Raw genomic sequence first — 21250 nt, 5'->3', positions numbered from 1 at the left:
AAAAAAAAAAAAAAAAAAGAAAAGAAAGAATACACTTTCTGTGCTTTTGAAAATAATTGAATTGGGCAGCGCCTATGGCTCAGTGAGTAGGGGCGCTGGCCCCATATATCAAAGGTGGCATGTTCAAGCCTGGCCCTGGCCAAACTGCAACAAAAAAATAGCTGGGTGTTGTGGTGGGCGCCTGTGGTCCCAGCTCCTCAGGAGGCTGAGGCAAGAGATTTGCTTAAACCCAAGAGTTTGAGGTTGCTGTGAGCTGTGATGCCGTAGCACTCTAATAAGGGCGACAAAGTGAGACTCTGTTTCTAAAAAAAATAAAAAAGAAAGAAAATAATTTAATTAATGAGCTTTAAAAATTTTTGTGGTACACCTAAGTTCTTCTCAGGCACACTGGTTAAAAATCACTGGTCTAGATCAAAGTGCTTGCTGCCACCCCTGGTCCTGCCACCGCAGCCTCTGGTCCCCTCTCAGAACATTCCACTGGCCCTTTCCTTGCTTCTTCCAAGTGGCACAGAGGCTCCCTGTCTCCCTTGTTTCATACAAGTCTTCACTCAAATCTTTCCACTTTAGAGGATCTTTTCCTGATACCTGTGTCTTACCTGCCTCTCCCGTTATGCAGGAGTCTTCTACTCTGCTTCATTTTCACTTCAGAACATTTTAACTGGTGATTTTCAAATTCAGCTACAATTTAGAACCACTTGGGGAGCTGCTTAACTATGTAGATTCCCAAGCACCAGCCCCGATCTAATTGCTTATGATGAAAGAGCTTTCTGTGAGGCTCTCCAGGTAATTTCTATGTGGAACCAGCGGTGAGAATTTTTGACTAGACATGGTTATGTATTTGCAACTTGACTCAACTATTAGAATAATTTTAAATTAACCCCCCCCCAAACTCCACTCCAAACTATATACATGCTGGTGTGCAATGTATTTTGAAGCAGCTCTTATGAAGAGACAGAGTACTGCTCACATGTGGCCTGGCCTTGAGACTCGCTTTGACTGGTAGAAGGCTGTAAAGATGATGTTGTAACTTCTGAGACTGGTCTGCTGGAGGAAGGAAGGGTTTGTGGGGTAGAGAGATGCTGTCTCACCTGAGGCCCCTTCAACCGACCAGCTAATAGCTAGCACCACCTGCCAGGTGGGAGTCAGGCCATCTTAGACCATGCAGCCCCAGTCAAGGCACATGTGACTTCAGTTGCATGAATGACCCTGGGTGAGATAAGTAGAAGATCAACCTAACTGAGCTCAAGATCAACTTGCTGATTTACAGAATTTGGAGCACTTGGTTATTGTTTCAAGCCATTAGGGTCTGGTGCCCCTTGTTATGAAGCAATCACTGAAACAGACTGTAGGTTTCATGAAGGCAGACTTCGTGGGGGATTTTGGTGGTTGGTTGGTGTTTGCTGAGCCGTCTCTATTCCCTAGTATAGAGGATTAAACATCATACTTATGCAGTAGCAACACCCTAAATCAGTGCCTACCGGGGTACATGGTAGGTGCTCAACAATATTTTCTAAATAATTCAATGAACTATCTGAAAAGCCCACATTCTTTTTTGCTCTTTGCTAAGATCCAGTTGGCGGCATGGTAGACTTCTCCAAGTACTCAGAGTCAGCAAATGAGGAAGAACAGACACCTCTCTCTTCCCTGGGAGATCTCTCCACCCACTGTGGTGGAGTTCTCCTATCTCAGTGGATCATCCCATAAAAGGCGCTTTAGCCTAACTCTTTGCTGACACGGGAAACCTGTCTTTCCAAACTCCTGAAGCTCTCCTTAGTTCAGAGGTAATACAGAAACTGACCACTTCTTCCAGTCCTCCCCTGAGAAGGGTATCAGGGTAGTGAAGGGTGCGGGGACTGTACACTGAGCAGGTGGGCAGTGCAGTGGGGCAATAGGGCCCGCGGAGAATGAGGCATTTGTGAAAGCTGGCTGGTGATAGTGATTTCGTTTCAGTCCCTGTCACAAACAGATGAACATTCGGGTAATAAGCTCTATTCAGAAGCAAAAAGGCTGCCCTAATGAGTCCCAGTGTGAAGAGAAATGAAGAGAAAGGTAACAGAGTGGCCTAACCCAGCACTGGCTGCTGAGCTGGAGGGCTGTTTGGAGTGCAACTGTCCGCAGCTGGGTTCCCGCAGAAGCAACCGTGGGAGTAGGATTTAGGGGATCCCAGGAAACACAAGTAGGGAAGTACAGAGGTGGCAAAGGAAAGAGAAGAAGAGAAGGAAACCAACAAAGGATGAATTAATGAGCAGGTTGCTGTGCCGGCAACTGCAGTTCAGGGCTGCCGGGACTTCCGGTAGGTGGGACTGAGCTTCAGTGTCACCCTGCTCCAGCGAGCACGGAGGCTGTGCACACATCCACCATGTTGGCCTGCTCTATGCAGCAGTCTCACATACTCCTGCAGCCAGAGAGAGCCCTTAGGCAGAACAGGGTTGAACAATGGTGAGTGCAGAGGCCACATGAGTGGAGCAGTGACAGTCGTTGCTCTAAGGACCATTAATTTCCAAAAGAGACCATCCCAAGAAACACAGCTCCTGAAGGGAATGAGGAAGCTGGTGGGCAGGATCTGGCAGCCCCCGGAAGCCTATGTCCAGGCATTTGCCCTGGACCTCCCCACAGGGGCTCCTCTCCCTCCATTCTCAAGAAACTTTTTCTGCCCTAGGGCTCTTCTAGTCTTCTGATCTCTACAGCTCTCTTATGACAACAGCCCCAAGAAGAGTAGATGGTTATAGAAGTAGAGTGTCAACATATGTGATATGACATCTGACACTTGCTGAGTGCCACCTGTGCTATAAACAGGGACCACATCATTGTCAATGCCATGAGAGCAATATCTTCATGAAACACTTTGTATCTGAGAGAACAGGCCCAAAGAGGTGAGACCCTTCATCTAATCACACAGCCGTAATCCTAGTGCTATTCCTAGTCCTCTCCACAGCTCTGACAGTCACCTTATATTGATTGACTCCTTGTAATAGAGGAAAATAACAAGGAGTTTATGGTCACACATGACTTTGAATCCTGGGCAGTCTGTCAATAGCTGGATGACTATGGACAAGTCATTCAGATTCTCTGAAACTTGTTTTTTTATCTGTAAAATGGCTTTAAGAATGTGTCATAATGAGACAAATGAGAGACAGCTGGCACTCAGAGGCGCTCCTTGCATCCCCGATGGGCTCTGCCTTCTTTCCAGGTAACATCTTTTTTCTCCTCTGTGGTGCTCAGAGGATGCCCCAAGGCTTGACCCTGTCTTGTGCTGCTCTGCGCTGTTTGATCTAGGACTTCATTTAGATCTCACATCCCAGCTAGCTGGGAAGCAGAGAACTAAATTTGGCTTTTTATTATTGTCCTTGTATTCTCCAAGACATTAGTCCCCAACCTTTTTGACACCAGGGACCAGTTTCATGGAAGGCAATTTTTCATGGATTGGGAGGAGGAGGAGCCTTAGATTCCCACAACCTAGATCCCGTGAATGCACCATTTACAGTAGAGTTCACATTTCTGTGAGAATCTAAAGCCGCAGCTGATGTGACAGGTGGCAGAGCTCAGGTGGTGATGCAAGGGATAGGGAACAAATGTAAATACCGATGAAGCCTCATTTGCTCACCCACCACTCACCCTCTGCTGAGTGGCCCTGTTCCTAACAGGCCACAGACAGACAGACAGATACTGATCCGCTGCCTGGGGTTGGGGACCGCAGCTCTAGAACATGGGCTTAGTGCCAGCACCCAATGAATGCTTGATAATGATTATTGATGCTTATTTTTATAAATGAGAAAATTAAATATAAGAAGTATTTCAAGTATAAAAAAATGTACAATCTAATGCTGATATCTCTGAATGGCATTTTCCATCTATGCTGAGTGCCCTCCTAGCCCTCACCCTAAGTATTTGGGCTTCTGATAACAATAAGAGCCATTATCTCTGAGCAAGGACCACTTGTCATACATGCTAGCAGGATTTTACTGACAATATAATGAGTGTCACCAATTCTCTTGGAGCCAACAACTTCAACAGTTGGGTCGCTGCAATGGGAATGCTGAATAACAAGCAGCATTTACTGGGCACTCACCATGGTAGACATTTTATAGCTATAGATTTATTTAATGTATAACTAAAACCTAATATGTCAATAGTGTTATTACAGTTGAGGAAACTGAGTCACAGAGGGCGTGAATACCTTGCCCAAGTCACATGGCTTAATCAAGTACAGCTTAGATTTGAAATATCGTGTCTCCTAACAGTTTTTTTCATGCACTCTGTTGATGACGGACTCTTGTGACTCTGCCCTCCCCGTTCTCCAGAGCTCCCCAACTTTTCCCCCTCTGGTGGGCAACATAGTCAATCTTATAGTCAAAGTGGGAGCTTGTAGATCTGGTAGATATACAATGATGTTATAGATCTTACCTCAGAACTACTGGATCAGCCACTAATGGATAGTAGAGTAAATATTTATTTGTTCATCATTTTTTCTCTTTACTAGAATATAAGTTCCAAAAATTGTTTATTTTATTCTCTGCCATATCCCATTGTATACAGCAGTTCTTGCTACTATTTAGTAGGTTCTTAATAAATGTTTGTTAAATGAATGAATCTATTATATACATATGATATGTGTGTGGTAGAGGAGCTGTCTCATAAGCTATTTAGAAGCACCTTACTCCTTCCCACCCCTCTCCATAAACATATGTTATTATCTGCCTTTTATTCTCACAAGACTGTCATGCTTAGGCTTGGTGCCAGTAGTTCAGTGGTTAGGGTGCCTGCCACATACACTCAGATGGGTTTGAACCTAGCCTGGGCCTGCTAGACAACGATAACAACTTTAATAAAAAAATATCTGGGTGTTGTGGCGAGCACCTGTAGTCCCAGCTACTTGGGAGGCTGAGGCAAGAGAATTGCTCAAGCCCAAGAGTTTAAGTTTGCTGTGACACCACAGCACTCTACTGAGGATGACATAGTGAGACTGTCTCAAAGAAAGACTGTCATGCTTAGCTGGTGAGATGACACACATGAAACCATCACGCACTTTAGGTGTGTAACCAGCACAAAAGCGTGGTCCTTATATGTCTTGGGCTTCATGGAGTTATGATCTGAGAACCCAGTCCAACACATAGAATATTATAAAAGGAAGCTCAATCCTTTTATAATATTTTCATTCATGTCTCTTAAAGAATAACCAAGTCGATCCAATTTATAACCTATAGCCATGTTACTGAAAAGTACCTCTCTTCTTAATTCTTTCCTACCTGCTGTTGCTCTGATATCTCTGAAAGTCTTTCTCAATGTCCGACCCCTTTGGCTCTCTTTCTCCTTCACCACCCCAGGCCTGTGGTATGTGGACTGCCTGAGCTTAGTCTCCCAAGCCTTCTGATCTTCCTTCTAGCTTCTCTTCCTTCTTCTTTCTTCCTTCTTCCTCTTCTATGCTGCCACTTGATAGCTGTGTGACCTTGAGCATATCACATAGACTATGCTTCTGCTTTCTTGTGTATCAGGTGAACAATTAACCTTGTGAGGCAGATGTTATGAATATTAATAAGTTCATATATACAAGATGCTTAGAACAGTATCTGATACACAGTAAGGACTTAATAACTTTAACTGCTATTGTTATTATTACTAGTAGTACTAGTAGTAACCGTATCATTAACTTCTGATTTTACAGCACTTACAGGCTTCATCGGTATTTACATTTGTTCCCTATCCCTTGCATCACCACCTGAGCTCTGCCACCTGTCACATCAGCTGTAAAATCAGGATATGAGCATCAACCAGCTAAAACAGAAACGCTACAGACAGCAGAGGGAGTGGACACATCTTAGTGTACAAGGTTAAATCCCTCTTTTATTCATACATATGTACAGGGAGAGTGGTGTACATGGAAAGGTGGAAACCTCCTTGCAAAATCCTGCACAGACCCCAGGTGTTATAAGCGTTTATGTATTAAAAGAGTTTGCTTTTCTTTGTACATAGCTCATGTTACCTATTTTCAGTTCCGTCTGTTCTTTAAAATGATCCCTCTTTTTTTTCAGCCATCCATCTCCAAAGACAAAGGTTGTCAAATAAAGTGTACATATTTTAAGAAAGGAGAAAACAGAGCTGTATTAAAATTGTGAACTTGGGCTTCTTCCATGACCTATGGAATGAATTGGGCTGCAACGAACATTCTGATACAAATATCTTTGTTGTACTGTGATTTTTGGTCTTCTGTTTATATACCTAGTAGAGAAATTATAGGATCAAATGGCAGGTCTATTTTTAGTTCTCTAAGTGTTCTCCAGCTGTCTTTCCAAAAGAAATGTATTAGTTTGCAATTCCACCAGCAGTGTAGAAGTGTTCCCTTTTCTCCACAACCACGCCAGCACCATGGAATATTATGCAGCCATAAAGATGGAAACTTTACCTCCTTTGTGTTTACATGGATGGAGCTAGAAAATATTCTTCTTAGCAAAGTATCTCAAGAATGTAAGAAAAAGTATCCAATGTACTCAGCCCTACTATGAAACTAATTTATAGCTTTCATAGGAAAACTATAACCGAATTTTAGCCCAAGAATATGGGGAAAGGGGAGAGGGAGGGGAGGGGAGGGGGAAGGATGGGTGGCGGGAGGGTAATTGGTGGGATCATGCCTATGGTTCATCCTATAAGGGTACATGTGAATCTCTCTAAATGTAGAATATAGATGTCTTAACACAATAACTAAGAAAATGACATGAAGGCTATTTTAACCAATAGGATGAAAGTATTTCACATTGTATACAGAAACAGCATTCTGTACCCCATGATAGTATTAATGTATGCAGCTATGATTTAATAAAAATAAAATAAACAGAACTTAAGCACTAAATAAAATAAAATAAAATTGTAATCTTGAAGCCACATTTGATTTCTACAATTACAAGAGAGACAAGATAACAAATATTATCAGTATACATTGAGTACTACAATTTTAATACATTTCTTTCCCTTCCTAAAGTGTGTCTGCATGTTTTTGGCACCCTCTGTTATTTAAATCATTGTGAGGCACCATCCTGAGACTTCCAGCTTGTAGTTCCTGAGCTGTTGTGATATCCTTCCATTTTTATAGCTTTTCTGATGATCACAGTGTTAAGACTCTTAGAGACTCTCCGGATGGTCTCTTCAAATTTTGTCATGTGCTGTCAAAAAAATAAAAGCCCTCTGTGGCACTGAGAGGTAGAATGAGGCCATTGGGCTGTCGTCACACATGTTCCAATGACAACAGGAACAGGGCAAACTACACAGAAATAATTGCTGGGAAGGGTGTGGCTGCCCATATCTGGTGTCCTCCAACCACACTGGTGATGCCCCCTAGGGCCTGGTGTGGTTTCTGTGCACACAGAATGACAAAGCTAAAAGATCCAATATGGTCCAAGACCAGGGGAGAAATCAGGTGAGTTCTGATTTGGAAAGGACTATAACTGAGTTTGTCTGGGCTCTGTTCCCAACACATACATTGGAAGCAATTTAATGGAATGTGGCATTTCAGGTTTAAAAGATACAGTCAAAACAGGGGCTAGGATTTTTTACAAGCCTTGAATATCCTTTAGTTTTCTGTTTATAGGATTTCTTATTCCAATCATCCAATTTAGAAAGGAGGGGGTCCTGATTTAAGAAAACCCAAACTCACCATTTCAAATTGGGAAGTGTTGATTTGCTTCTTCATTTCATTCTAAATTTAAAAAAGGATCTTTTAAAGTTGCAAACTCTCTTTCTGGGTACCTGGCATGTCTGTTTCAGAGCATTAACTCTCTGCTCAAGTCTTCCAGGAGCTGGGGTGGCATGGAGGAACAGGAACAGAGAAACTGAAATCTAAGGTTGTAGGAACCACTACTAACAGAAACTCAGGATGAAATGAAGATAAAGAGTGTGTCTGAGTTTTAGTGAAAAAGAGAAATACAGTGGAGTCAAGGGGCAGAATTTAATACACATTCTTGTTAAACTTTCAAAGAAGGACACAGTCTTAAGGCAGGTCCTTGCTAGTCTGAAGAATTTTCAGAGACACTACTCAGATTTTCATGAGGACCCAGGGAAGGCTGTGGGAGTAGATGGAGGGGAAGAAGGTGGAATGAGAAATAGGGACAGAGATGGAAAGAGGTATTTTGGTGAAGTGGCCCCCAAACACCCAGCTTCCGTTTTCAGAGTCCTTGATAGACAATCCCAGGCTGCCCTTCCTTAACACTTACCTAGACTATTCCTGACCTACCACTGTGTTGTCATGCCCCAGAGGCAGTGGGGTAAGGTGATGAAGGCAGCATAGGTTCCATAGCCCCTCAGCCTGTACATGAGTCCTCCATGCACCAGCTAGAGTTTGTATTACAGTGGGCAAGTTACCTAAAATCTCTGTTTGGTGACATGGTGATGTTAATACCTCATGCTGCTCTTATAAAAATTTAATAGTGTGTATGAAGCACTTAGCACAGTTTTGGAGTGGGTAAACCCTGCCACTACTACTTGGATAATGATGTTGATGAATTTCTCCCTGGAACATGAAAGAATTTCTCTTTGAAGAGCAGAAATTTCCACTGCTCGGTCCAAGTAGAAACTTGGTTTGTGATCCCATCAATTTCAGCTGGTGTACACACTTCAGCTGGAAATCTGAGCTGCTGAGCTCCACCTCCTCCACCTGCATCTCCTTTTACAGGAAGATCTCGTTGAGATGGTGATGCTTTTGCTAGCACCACATGGGAGCCATTTATTCACCACTGCTCACCCACTGCCCATTCACCCCTGCTGCAGAGATGTGCACCTCAGAAGTGGTCTCCTCCAAGCATGGAGCTCTGGGTCTGACTGGAAGGGGAGCTCAGAAGCATCTGAGCTGAACTTGGTAGGCCCAGCCTTACAGGAGCCACTCCCTGTACCACAGGTGAGTGTGCCCTGTGCATCCCGTCTCTGCCTAGGACTAGGGTCAGACAGACCAGCGTATCCACTGACTAGCTGAATGGAAGCCATAGGCCTCATCTGTGAATCACAGGTACTAATGGTATTTACCTTAACAGACTATAATAGCAACCAAATACTTGTTCCCATCCTCAACACCGGGCTCACATCCTCCCCAGATGACACCAGTCACAGGGGATGTTTCCTTCCCTGACTTCACTCCACCATTTTTGTCTCTCACCATCACTCTGCATACCTTATTGAAGAAGCGCTCTTTTGTATGGGTTTTATTATTTTAAACATCAACTTATTACATTTTCGCTATGAAATAATCATATATTCATTCATTCATTAAAAAATATGTCTTGAAGGTCAGCTATATACAATGTCCTCTTGTCAATGCTGATGACCTAGAAATACACAAAACAGACCAAACTCTACCTGCATGGAGCTTGCATTCTAGGGGATGAGACCAACACACAGAAAAGGGTCATGTACAGTTTTAAGGAGAAAAGTGAGGCAGGCCACTTGATTCCACCTTCTAGAAAAAGCCCCAAAGAGCCCCGTGGTCCCTTGCCAGTCATACCCCTCTCCATGTCTCCAAAGCACAAGGAGAACTTGTCCTGATGATGAGTGTGAATTGTCCCCTTGCTTTGCCTTGTAGAGGGTGTTCCAAAGGTCACCATACATATATAAAGACATAGGAAAATGAGAAATAATAGCTAAATGTACTTTTATTTACAAAATATTTCCCTATATAATATGTAAATATAAAAATATTAAAAATATAACATAAAATATAGTATAAGCTTGTTAATTTTTCCTATATATGGCAACTTTTGGGACACCCTGTAGTTTTACACATTGAGCATTTGAAGCTATCTTATTTAGTTTTTCCTATTTCAATATAAATGTATACATTACCTATATTCTTTTGCAAGTTACTTCTTTTACTCTTTGTTAGGTTTGAGGTTCATCTTTGATGCCTGGACTTGGAGTTCACTCATTGACACTACAGGATAGTATTGTGTGTATGATATCACATACTTTATGAGTTCATTCTACTGTTGACATGTATTTGATTGTTTCATTTAAAAATACAATATCGTGATCAAGCTGCATTGACTTTTTTCATCTTGCTATTATTCCTATTTTATTTTTTATCTTATTACTTTATTTTATTTTAAATTTTTATAGTCACTAAAGTAATTAAAAATAATCACATGTTCTTTTTTCTCCATTAATGCAATCATGGGGTACAATGTGCTGGTTTTATATACAATTTGAAATATTTTCATCAAACTGGTTAACATAACCTTCACGGCATTTTCTTAGTTATTGTGTTAAGACACTTATATTCTACAGCTGGTAAATTTCACATGTACCCTTGTAAGATGCACTGTAGGTGTGGTCCCACCAATTAGTCTCCTTCCACCCATCCTCCCCCTTTCTCTCCCCTTCCTCTCCCCTTTCCCCTTCTTCTTGGGCTATAATTGGGTTATAGCTTTCATAAGAAAGCTATACATTGGTTTCATAGTAAGACTGAATACATTGGATACTTTTTCTTTCATTCTTGAGATATTTTGCTAAGAATATGTTCCAGCTCCATCCATGTAAACATGTAAGAGGTAAAGTCTCCACTTTTCTTTAAGGCTGCATAATATTCTATGGTGTACATATACCTATTTTCTTTCTTAAAATGTTTTTATTAAGTCATATATACATAGATCATGAATACATTTATGACTTTGTGGGATTCAATGTGTTAATTATTTGTACAAATTGGAGTGCTTACATCCTACTAATTAATATAACTTTCACCTCATTTACTTAAACACAGTGTTAAGACATTTGTGTTTAATACTTGATAGATTTGACTTGTACCCTTGCAATATGCTCCATAGATGTGGCCCCACCATTAACCCTCCCTTTATCGAGCCACTCCCCTCACTTCCCACCCACTTCCCCTTCACTCCTTCATCCGGGGCTTTCTCTCATATGAAAGTGTGAGTGATTATAAATTGGCTTTATAGTAGTACTGAGTACATTGGATATTTTTTCCATTCCTGAGATACTTCACTAAGAAGAATAGTATTCTTGAAACTGTCTCTCTCCAGGTTCCCATATACAAGGGTAGAATTTCTAGGTCCTTTTTTATCTACTTGCTAATTTTCTAGAGGATGGAACCTCTTCTCCTGGGTACCTATTGCTGACTTTTGGTTTAAAGAACAAACTAAAAGGGACCTGCTTAATGTTGAATTTCATCAGTTTCTGGTTAAATTTTGTCTTGGGAATAAACAGTAAAATACAAGAGTAGTTAACGGATTTCATTTCTCAAATAAGAAGACAGCTTTCAGAAGAAGAGACTGTGGAAGGAGGAGTTCTTCCAAATGGGTGGAAGAAACCTAAGCCAGGGTGGTGTGATGAAAGAACATCAGACTATAAACTTCTTGAAGGCTGGGACTAGGTGTGCTCATAAGTGACAGCAACAACATCCACTGAAGTCTGAGTCAGACATTAACCAAAGGGAATTTCCATAGGGTAAGTGCTTCCTCTCTGATTCTCTAGCTCTACCATAGATGAGCTCTGTGAACTTCCATCCTTTACTAGGGGTGTCCAAACTATTTTTCTCCGCCAAACATTGGAAAAATAAGAGTTGTCTTGGGCCACACATGAAATACACAAACACCTATGATAGCTGATTAGCAAAAAAAAAAAAGTCTGTGCATACTTTCCATGATATCCAACATGATGATTAATAAGCAAAAAAAAAAAAAAAAAAAAAAAGCTCACAAAATTGGGATGAGGTCCATGGACTGTATATTGGACACTCCTGGTTTACAGGTCTCCTTGCATCTTCATTTCTTTACCTGTGAAACCATTCTAAAGAGCCAGGTGACAAAGTTTAAAGAGAAAATAAATTTCCCAAGTATCTCAAAGTGACTGTCATTGGCAGGGGCTGGGGGACCAATGAGCCAGCAGTAGGAAAACGTGATTCTTGACGACATGTCAGTACAGGCTGTGAGGCTGAATCGGGAGCAGATCCACAAACTGCAACCACTAACTCCTTGCTTTTGGGCTGCTTAAGAAGACCTTCATATTTCTCCAAGTCAAGAGCAGCCAGGCCAAATATTTTACTCCATCCTGGTGCCTGGATAGAGAGCTCCAGAGTCCCTCGTGCCTTGGACCTGAGACTGAAATTTCTGGCAACAGGGCTAGCAGACTGCAGGCTTCAAACAGCCCAGAGGCAACTGATGCTAAAACCATCAGCTCAGCCAGGCAATTTGGAGGGGATTACATGGATTGATGGGGTGAAGAGAAGGCTTCTGGCAGAACACAGTGGGATCGAGAGGCCTTGCTAAGCCATGCAGAGCATTTCACATCCACAATCTGGGCCAAACAGTGCTGCCAAGGTTTGCTGCTGGCCTGGCTCCTGCCAACAAAGAGGAAGAAAGCCTGGTGCACTCGCTGTCTGTGCCCAGCAGAGCAGTGCATCTTGGGGTGCAGTACTGATGAACTCTAAGGTCCCCATTGACCTTGCAGAGAGAGGCCAGGAAATCCTTTCCTTTCAAGGGAATTGTGTCTCTGGGGCTTATGATAGGTGCCATCCTGACCATGCTAGTGGGAGGGCTGCATGTTGGCTCAGAGGATTCTTCTTTCATTGGAAACTCAGGATGGATCAGAAATCCCTTGTTGGCCTTACATACCTTGGGAGCTTCACAGATGGGGCAACTTGGCCTCACAGTTGCTCTTTAGGCATTTGTCCTGTTTGGAATAAGCAACAGAGAATAGAGAAGCTTGTCTTTCAAAGGGCAGCCAAGGCCTGGCAGAGAGGTTGTCCAGATGGAGGCAGAGCCACCAGAAGTGCTCCCTGCATGGGCTCAGGAGGCTTAGCTGTACCAGATCACAGGGAGCCAAGCACCCCAACCTTCTATGCCTCTGATCCTGACACAGTCTGGATGGGTTCTCCTCTTAGGATGGGGGAGTTCCTCTTCCAGACCTTTCTGAGGCTACCGTAAAGACAAAGGAGCAATGCTTCCTTCGTTAGATGGCTCAACAAAGTTCACAGAAGGTCAACTGGAAAAATCATCTTCAACAACGAAGCACTCTTGCTCAGCTGTAAGGCCTCCTTGGCTGTTAGGCCTGCTCTGGAGGAGTCTCCCTACCCCAAGGGCTCTGGAATCCAGGACTGTCTTTCCCGAACCTCTCCCACCCTGAGGACCTCCATGCCCAAACTCCAAGCCTCCTGCCTCCAGGAGATGCCTCCCATCTATGTTGCCCTGAGGCCTGTCCTGTGGGAGTGATGAGTGTACCTTTGGTGTTTTTTAGCCATTTGTGTCTGGCCTAGGAGGTGAGACAATAAGGGGAGGAAGTGAGTGGTCGTCCTGTTAAAGAGTGTGGAGAGAATGCTGTTTCTGCTGTTTCCTAACCATGTATCTTAGGCAAGTCACACAATGATAAAGTACAAAAAGGCTCATATGCCTCATAGATTGTTGTAAGGATTTAATGAGATTTTCTCAAGAGAAGACAGAAGGGGTGGGAGAGAGGGAGAAAGAGAACAAGCTAAGCACAGTGCCTAGTGGGTGCTAAGTGCTTGATCAGAAGGAGCCATTATAATTCTGATGGAAAATGCACATGTGGAAAAACACAGTTTTCTCAGAGATGTGAAATCATTTCAATAGAAATCTAGGTTAAAAGCCCTGCCCACTTCGCCTAATAGATAAGGCACTGGCCTCCTAAAAGCCCTGAGCACAGATTATCAGATCCAATGACTATTTTTCAAACAAGGTAAGTGAAACTAAGTCCCAAGAGAAGTGACTTCCTTTCTGTCACTGAACCACTTAAGGGGCAGACCCAGAGCCGGAAACCAGGGCTTCTGACCCCAGTGCCCGCTGTCTCTGGCCATTTGCCTTCAGAGGAGCCATGCAGGCCTCACAGTATCACCTACCATCTGCTAAATGAGAGTGGTTGGCAAGAGATCTCCTTATGCTGCAGGGAACAGAAAATTGCTCCATTCATTTCCTTGTAGACAGTCGTGAAAATCTCATTCAGGAGAAAAATGGGAGTGTGTGGGTGATCAATCTGATGTCATCCTGATGTAATGGTCCTCACAGATGGCCTTTGTGTAATGAGCTCCAGTTTGGGCTCCAGTAGTGCTGGACATCAACCTTCTCCACCCTGCTCCCTGCGCTTGGAGACTGGCCTGAGGGGACCACACAGACAGGCTTCCTTGCCCTCTGGAGCCTGGTTTGGGGCAGCCAATCAGGAGCACTGGGAGGGGATTACAGGCAGGAGAGGAAACGAACATGGAGAATTACTTTTCTGCTTCCCCGCTGCCTGTGAGGTCACCTCCAGCTAACCTTGTCCCTGGACACAGGTCATGGCTCCTCACCTGGTGGTCTAGGTGCTCTGGGTGACTCAGTCCTTCAGGGTTTGCATACTCTTCCTCCCCTTGTCCCTTTGGACTTAGAGATGGTGATGTCTCTGCTCTAATTAACCCTGGTGTATTACACCATCTCTGTGGCTGCCCTACATGCTGTCTATACCTTTGTAAATAAACTATCTTTGAATTATTCTGTGTGTGCCATCTGCTTTATTTGGGAACTCAAATTCAGGCACTAGTCATCACCTTGTCTTATAAGTTCCACCCACACTCCCCAAGAGATGTGACCTGTGTTGATGCGGGAGAAAATTCCATATCCAGTAAGCCAGTCTTTATGAATATACCCCTTTCTTGTATTCTCCTAATTTATTGTCTTTGAGGAACTTTGGTGAAGTGGGATGGGTCTGACTCAGTTTCCTTGCCATAGAGAAATGCATGTGTCAAAGGTGACAGGTGACAGTGAATGGCACTTGGGTATCTGGTCAACCTTAGTCTCTTTTTGTCTTATGAACTTTACTGGGCCTCCTTTAGATTTCTGACATGAGCTGAGCTCACAAAAGCAACCTCAAAAGCTACTGATTATAGAAGTTTATAGTATGTTGATTATAGCAGTTTTATAGCTTACCCTAACCCTGTACCCACTCTCAATAAATAGTTTCAAAAGGCAGCCAAGACCTGGAAGAAAAACTTAAACCCTTGAGATATAGAGACATGATCAGTTAAAATATAAACCCTTATTAGAGTTACTAAAAAGGGTTGATAGTAAATCCAGGTGCTAACTTAAAATTCATAATTGCTCAACTTTTCTTACTTTAAATTTTCCTGTTTTTGTCTGACAAATAAAAAACTAGATAGTAAGCTCTTGGTGGATGAGAAATATACTTTTGTAAAATTAATTAAAATTTTATTTACAAGGATTTATTTGGCCCCTGCTATGAGTTAGGTACTAAGCCAGACACTAGAGGTGAGGTGCAATAGTTACCAAGAAAGGTGAGATCACCGTGATCAGAGAACACACAGCCCAGGGTTATGGGTGTGGTGGCTCATGCCTATAACCCTAGCACTCTGAGAGACTAAGGTGGGAGGATTGCTAGAGGTCAGGAATTTGAGACTTGTCTGGACAAGAGGGAGACCCAGTCTCCACAAAACATAAAATATAAAATATTAGCCAGGCATTTTGGCACGTAGTAGTCCTGGCACCTGTAGTCCCAGCTACTCCTGAGCCTGAGGTAGGAGGATTAGATCACTTGAACCCAGGAGTTTGAGGTTGCAGTGAGCTACAGTGATGTCACTACACTCTATCCAGGGCAACAGAGACTCTGTCTCAATGAAAAAAAAAAACAAAAAAACAAACAGAAACCAACCAACCAGCAAACAAACAAAACCCCCCCCAAACAAACCCCAAGGAAACTTGAATGGAGTCCAGGATAAACTTTGGCTGCAAGCTGGCTGCCTGTTTTGTTAATAAAGTTTTATTGGAACACAGACATGCTCATTTGCTATGCAATATCTATGATTGCTTTCTAGCTACAAGGTTGAGTTGAACAGTTGGCAACAGATATTGAATATCTTGCAAAGCCTTTGATACTATCTAGTTTGCTGACTCCCCACCTAGGCATATTCCTTCCCATTACTTGGTACAGATCTAGGTACAGTTTTTGTTTTTGTTTTTAACAAATACTTTCTGGTTAGATCAACGGATTATTTGCAGCTGTAAAGCAGAGCCATCATCCTGTTAGTAGGAGATAATCCTTACTGAATTATTTTTAAGCTTAGCATTTTAAAGAATCTGCTGAAATTTCTGGGCAGTGTTGATATACAAATAAATTTCTTGCTTTTTTTTTCTTGGTGGATCAGTGTGAATTCAATACACCTGTGTAACTGTGCAGAAGTTTCAAAGGGGGAAAATGTTCCAATGCACAGGGTAGAGGGAAACGATTGAATAGAACCTTGATTGCTCCCATTCCAGGATGTGTCATCTGGTTTGCTGCAGCTCTTAGCCTTCTCTAAATGCACTTCTGCTGTGAATTTCTCTCTCAACTCTTTGCTCGTAAATGCGTGAAGAAAAGCAGTGAACTCAGAAGTCCCTTTTAACCATTTCCCTCTTGTTGGAATTTAACAGCACAAATTTAACTGCTGTGGAATTCTCTGGGATTCAGGAAGCATCAGGATGAAAAGAGAAGAGTCAGCCAGTGTCCATCTTCCACCCAAATCTCTGAACAATACCCAGGATAATGTTTAAATAAAGGTGGTGCAAGATGCTCTCTCTGACTCCTTGTAGGTGTAGGATCCTTATCTTATTCTGGGAACTCTACTGAGTATTATTAAAATTTGAAAGAAAATAGATGCAACTGATTCTCCAGATAAATTTTTTAAAATTGAAGTGAGAATTATAATGAAAGAAGCCATGTCCTTCCCTAAAGATAAGAGCAGGGCAATGTTGTAGATATTCCAGGAAACAGAAAGAAAAAAGAAAAATAGGTCTAGGCATATCTGCAGGAAAAGTGGACAATTCCTACTTTGATTTACTCAGTGTCTAAAGCTGGCTTATAAATATTTCTTTGTACCATGGATGCAAAATATCATGAATAGAAATTACTTTAACCTAAGGTAGACTTATAATCTTTGATTATCTCATTTTATTTATATGATCAATACAGAAGGAATTGACAAAGTCCTCCTTGTGTTCTTAGGGCTTTGATCGTCCTGAGGAAATAGAGCAATGATGAGGCCAACAGTACTTTCTTTAGAGGATTTATGATCTAGTATGGAATGTAAAAATGGCCACATATAAATAAAAACAGCAGTGTAATTTAATTGTCACATATAGTTTAAGTGGGTGGAAAAATCCAGAGGAATACAGAATTAATGTGAGATGGAAATAATGCAGGAATTTTTTTTTTAATATTGGACTTAGGCCTTGGAATAATAAGAAGGGAGGAGGAAATCTCAGTAGATGTAATAATGTGAGCCAACGTAAGGACTTATGTTAAACTTTATAGGTACTTGGATTATAGAGAACCAGCTGCTTGGTAAAGAGATAGGAAAGGTCACCCAGGATCTCAAACGTTAGTGTAAAATCTTTGGGCTATTAATTAGTAGAGAGTGGAGAATCATTAAGGTCTTGAGGACTGAATTGGCATACTTGAAACTTCTCTGTAAAATTGAGATGGTAGCTGTGAATGTGGTTGATTGAAGAGTGGTTGATGAGAAGTCGGAGGTATAGAGGCTACCTATAGGAGAATTATAACACTCCACGTAAAGACGATTGTGGTCATAGGAATGAATTTGTATGGAGATGAGCAAGGCAGGCTTGTGTCTGATTATGTGGAATTAATTTACAGGGAAGGCTGTGATACAGAGAGACCTGCAGTAATGCATTCCACTTCTGATCGCAGCTAAGATGGACACGCTCATGACGATGCATTAGTCCAAAAAGAAACATATTTCCAGCCTTCTATACTGATCTGTGTCTGTCAGACCCTTTAGAATCTGATCTGTGTCTGTCAGACCCTGTAGAATCTAATTCAAGAATGCCCCACCTCCAAGAAAAATGTTTTAGCTACAGGAACAGATCTTGTTTACATCTGTGAAGCAATTGCTATATAAGTAATTGTAGAAAAATGGTAGGAAAAAAAGGTAGTGTCTTTTAAGCCTTTGCTATCCCCTAAATATTCTAGTACAGTGCTAGGCATACAGTGAATGATACTATATGGGTACAAAATAAACTACCCAGAGAGGCAACCTCCGAAATGATAGGTCAGATACACATCAAACTAATTTACTAGAATGATGAGCTGTGGGGAGAAGAGGTGTGGGAAATAACCATCACTAAGGTCACTGACCATTAGGTCCACCTGGACATAGGCCAAAGACCCAAATTTAAGTAACAAGACAATTGTGAAGAGGGATTTCAGGATATCAGGAATAGGGCTTCCCCAAGGGGCTCTTTGAATGATGACATCAAGGCATTTGGGGCAGGTATGACATTTGTCCGAGTTGCTGGGTGACAGAACTGAGACATAGAAGGGGATGGCACATACAAGGTCAATTCTGGGTAAGTTTAGTCAAAGTTGAAGACTTTCTATTCATCCATGGGTTAATGGGAAAACTATTTGGGAAAACAAATTGCCCTGATTTGGGGCATTGAAGAATGATATAATATGTCATTATTCATATGAGAGCCCTGGCTCTCTTCACCCAGAGCTCTCAGAGGCTCCTTAAAAGAATGTGACTGAAGATCAGGTAACCTTCCAAAATTCAGTCTTTCCCAGTATTGCCTGTGAGACTGAATCTGCTTCACACACACACATACAAGTTTGCTTTTACTTAAAAGGTGCAAACGATATCAAATGTATCTACCTTTACCAGACACATCACCTAATGTTGAAATGTTATAAGCATTCCTACTAAAGTTAGGGAAAAAAGAAGTTGCTACTATTCAACATTATAAGGGGGGTTCTAACAATGCAATAATACATGGAAAATAAGTAATGTCTACTGGGACAAAAAGATACAGGTGATATTGGGACTTATATTAAAATCTCAGTAGTTTTTCAGGCAACCTTCTTTGAATGTCCCATTAGAACTCTAAAATTCAGCAGCGTGGGGAGGAGGTTCTTCTTTCTTGCTTCTCTTTCCTTCTACCTTTATGTACCAGAGATAGTTACGAAGATGGAGAAAACCATAACAATTACGGAGGGGCAGAAAAAAGACTTGATAAAATTACCATATGTATTGTTGAGGAGATGCAATAAATGTTTAATAAATTAAATGTTTAGTTTAATCCCAAACAAATTTCTATAGAACTGGACAAGTTGATTCTCAAAGTACTGTAGAATAAAAAACTGTATAAGAATAGACCAGTATCAGGGTTTTTTTTCTTTTAAAGAAATTAATTCTTAGTTTTGTATGGATCCAGGAAAAAAAATACATATAGCTAAGACAATTCTTAGTAATAAAAACAAGGCCAGGGCATTAACCTACCAGACTTTAGGCTGTACCAAAAGACCATAGTGATCAAAACAGCATGGTATTGGCATAAAAATAGAGACATTGACATGTGGCATTGAATAGAACACCATGAGATGAAACTAAAATCTTACAGCCACCTGATCTTTGATAAATCAAACAAGAATATTCACTAAGGGAAAGAATCCCTATTCAATAAATGGTTCTGGGAGAACTAGATATCCAGATGTAAAAGACTGAAACTGGACCCTCACCTTTCTCCACTCACCAAAATTGATTCAAGATAAAAGATCTAAATTTAAGCATGAATCAATAAAAATCCTCAAAGAAAGTGTGGAGAAAACACTTGAAGGTATCAACCTGGGGAAAGACTTTATGAAGAAGAGTCTAGTGGCAATTGCAAAAACAAAAATAAACAAATGGGACTTAATGAAATTGAAAAGCTTTTGTACAGCTAAGGAGAGAACAACCAAAGCAAACAGACACCCTACACAATAGGAAAAGATATTTTCATATTATGAATCGAACAAAAGCTTGATAACCAGCATCTACAGATAATTCAAAGTAAGCAACAAAAAAAGACCTAACAATCTCTTATATCAATGGGCAAGGGAGATGAATAGAACCTTCTCTAAAGAAGACAGATAAATGGCTAACAAACATATGAAAAAATACTCATTGTCCCTAATTATCAGAGAACTGTAAATCAAAACTATCCTGAGATATCACCTAACCTCAGTGAGAATAGCCCACATCACAAAGTCTCAAAGCTACAAATTCTGGTGTCATTGTGGAGAGAAAGGAACACTTCTACACTGCTGGTGGGAGTGCAAACTAATACAACCCTTTGGGAAGGAAGTATGGGGAATCCTCAAAGAACTCAAACTCGACCTCCCATTTTATCATGAAATCCCATTACTAGGCATATACCCAGAAGAAAAAAAAAATCATTTTATCGTAAAGACATTTGCACTGGCCTGTTTATTGCAGCTCAATTTATAATTGCCAAATTGTGGAAACAACCTAAATGCCCACCAATCCAGAAATGGATTAATAAGCTGTGGTATATGTATACCATGAAATACTATTCAGCCACTAAAAAAGATGGTAACTTTACCTCTTTTGTATTAATTTGGATGGAGTTGAAATACATTCTTTTTAGTAAAGCATCACAGAAGAATCCAATGTACTCAATTCTGATATGAGAATTGATGCTAGTACATGGTGGGGGGAGGGGGAAGTGGAGAGAGGGAAGGAGAGAGGGGGTGGGGGCCATGGTGCATGACACACCTCTGGGGGGCAGGACACTATTATTTGCTGGACTTTATACAGCAAATGCAAGCTCTGTAACTGGTTCTTTGTACCCTCAATGATTCCCGAACGATTAAAAAAAAAAAGAAAGAAAAGAATGATAGGGATATGTCATATTAGACATCAAAATAAATTGTAAAGCTTTAGTAATGAACAAGACATGTCATTGGAATGGAAACAGAAAAAAGAGATCAGTAAAACTCAAAAGAATCTGGAGCTAAACCAGAGATAAATGCAGACTAGAGGAAGCACTTCTGATAAGTAAAGATAGAGCGTGGGGCAATTGGCAGCCACCCGAGAAAGTATACAATTCTATCTTTATTTAAAACAGCATACATAATCAATTCCAGGAAAATTAAAGATCAAAACATAAAAAGCATTATTATCAAAGAAGAAAACATAGGAAAAATGAAAAATAAATATTGGGACAGGGCAGATTTTAAGTTAGACACAGAATCTATACAAATTATCTATCACAAGATATCCTTAATTAAGATTATAGGCAACAATATATATATTGCAATTCTTTTCTTCCAGTCTAGAAGATGAAATACTTAAAATATGTAGAGTTTCTATTAATTAATAAAAGTAGAAGACATTGACGGAAAAGATAAGAGTAAGGTATTCACAGAAGAAAAGCAAATGACCCAACATACACATAAAAATGCAAAACGTCACTAATAATCAGAG

This window comes from Otolemur garnettii, unplaced genomic scaffold, assembly GCF_000181295.1.
Source record: "Otolemur garnettii isolate 467f Iridium unplaced genomic scaffold, OtoGar3 scaffold00021, whole genome shotgun sequence".
NCBI lineage: Eukaryota > Metazoa > Chordata > Mammalia > Primates > Galagidae > Otolemur > Otolemur garnettii.
Note: the sequence above shows the minus strand (reverse complement) of the source record.